This window comes from Carex rostrata, chromosome 2, assembly GCF_964058835.1.
Source record: "Carex rostrata chromosome 2, lpCarRost1.2, whole genome shotgun sequence".
Lineage (NCBI taxonomy): Eukaryota > Viridiplantae > Streptophyta > Magnoliopsida > Poales > Cyperaceae > Carex > Carex rostrata.
In genome coordinates this window covers 205,001-207,500 of record NC_135919.1, presented here as the reverse complement: position 1 = coordinate 207,500, position 2,500 = coordinate 205,001, and positions in this window count along the sequence as shown.

Genomic DNA, 2,500 nt, shown 5'->3' with positions numbered 1-2,500 from the left:
ACCGTGTTTTTTCGGTAACATAATCGTGTCTTCGGGTAACATAATCTTGTTTTTCGGGCCATTTTACACCGACGGAGGCACCCACAGGGGCCATGTACACCCCGCTTGGCATGTACATGAGGGGCTGCCTCTTCCAAAAATCCTTCCCCCCTATAGGGGAATATGCATTTTGGGTCTCCAGCCACGCCCAGGGTTACCACCCCCTGGAAATCCCCCAGGTTTACCCCCCATTTTATGTGGATGCATAGATTCAGACCGCCCTGCTCCACCGCTTTTGGCCATTTTTGCCCAACGTTAGCCGCTTCGGCGTGCCGCTGGACTGTTTTCGGGCCTTTTTCACCGACGCTTGGCCGTATCCGCTTAGTTTTCCCCAACGCGTGGCCGCATCCGCTTAGTTTTCCCCCGCTGGACTGTTTTCGGGTCACTTTTGCCCAACGTTAGCGGCTTCCGCTTGCCGCTGGGCTGTTTTCGGGCCATTTTTCCCCCACACTTGGCCGTATCCGCTTAGTTTTCCCCAACGCGTGGCCGCATCCGCTTAGTTTTCCCCCGCTGAACTGTTTTCGGGTCACTTTTGCCCAACGTTAGCCGCTTCCGCTTGCCGCTGGGCTGTTTTCGAGCCATTTTTCCCCAACACTTGGCCGTATCCGCTTAGTTTTCCCCAACGCGTGGCCGCATCCGCTTAGTTTTCCCCCGCTGAACTGTTTTCGGGTCAGTTTTGCCCAACGTTAGCCGCTACCGCTTGCCGCTGGACTGTTTTCGGGCCAATTTCCACCGACTCTTGGCCGTATCCGCTTAGTTTTCCCCAACGCGTGGCCGCATCCGCTTAGTTTTCCCCCGCTGAACTGTTTTCGGGTCACTTTTGCCCAACGTTAGCCGCTTCCGCTTGCCGCTGGACTGTTTTCGGGCCAATTTCCACCGACTCTTGGCCGTATCCGCTTAGTTTTCCCCAACGCGTGGCCGCATCCGCTTAGTTTTCCCCCGCTGAACTGTTTTCGGGTCAGTTTTGCCCAACGTTAGCCGCTTCCGCTTGCCGCTGGACTGTTTTCGGGCCAATTTCCACCGACTCTTGGCCGTATCCGCTTAGTTTTCCCCAACGCGTGGCCGCATCCGCTTAGTTTTCCCCCGCTGATCCATTTTCGGGTCACTTTTGCCCAACGTTAGCCGCTTCCGCTTGCCGCTGGGCTGTTTTCGGGCCAATTTCCACCGACACTTGGCCGCATCCGCTTAGTTTTCCCCAACGCGTGGCCGCATCCGCTTAGTTTTCCCCCGCTTAACTGTTTTCGGGTCACTTTTCCCCAACGTTAGCCGCTTCCGCTTGCCGCTGGGCTGTTTTCGGGCCATTTTTCCCCAACACTAGGCCGTATCCGCTTAGTTTTCCCCAACGCGTGGCCGCATCCGCTTAGTTTTCCCCCGCTGAACTGTTTTCGGGTCACTTTTGCCCAACGTTAGCCGCTTCCGCTTGCCGCTGGACTGTTTTCGGGCCAATTTCCACCGACTCTGGGCCGGATCCGCTTAGTTTTCCCCAACGCTTGGCTGCATCCGCTTAATTTTCCCCAGCTGAACTGTTTTCGGGTCACTTTGTCCCAACGTTAGCCGTTTCCGCTTGCCGCTGGACTGTTTTCGGGCCATTTTCCACCGACTCTTGGCCGTATCCGCTTGGTTTTCCCCAACGCTTGGCTGCTTCCGCTTAATTTCCCCCAGCTGAACTGTTTTCGGGTCACTTTTGCCCAACGTTAGCCGTTTCCGCTTGCCGCTGGACTGTTTTCGGGCCATTTTTCACCGACACTTGGCCGTATCCGCTTAGTTTTCACCAACAATTGGCTGCATCCGCTTAATTTTCCAAGCTATACTGCTTTCGGGTCAGTTTTGCCCAACGTTAGCCGCTTCCGCTTGCCGCTGGGCTGTTTTCGGGCCATTTTCCACCCACGCTGGCACCGACGGGGCCATGTACACCCACGCGCGTGTACATGAGGGGGCACCCATTTTTGAAAACCTTGCCCCCCTATAGGGGAATATGCATTTTGAGGCTCTAGCCACGCCCAGGGTTACCACCCCCTGAAAATCCCCCAAGTCAAAATCACCCATGTAAAATATTCAAAAAAATCTCAAAAAATCACAAAAAATTTATAAAATCAAATAAATTCAAAAAAAAAAAAAAATTTCAAAAATTCAAAAAAAATTCAAAAAATTCAAAAAAATTCAAAAAAATTCAAAAATTTCAAAAATTCAAAAAAATTTCAAAAAAAATTTCAAAAATTTGCCCCGCTGAACTGTTTTCGGGTCACTTTTGCCCAACGTTAGCCGCTTCCGCTTGCCGCTGGACTGTTTTCGGGCCAATTTCCACAGACTCTTGGCCGTATCCGCTTAGTTTTCCCCAACGCGTGGCCGCATCCGCTTAGTTTTCCCCCGCTGAACTGTTTTCGGGTCACTTTTGCCCAACGTTAGCCGCTTCCGCTTGCCGCTGGGCTGTTTTCGGGCCAATTTCCACCGACACTTGGCC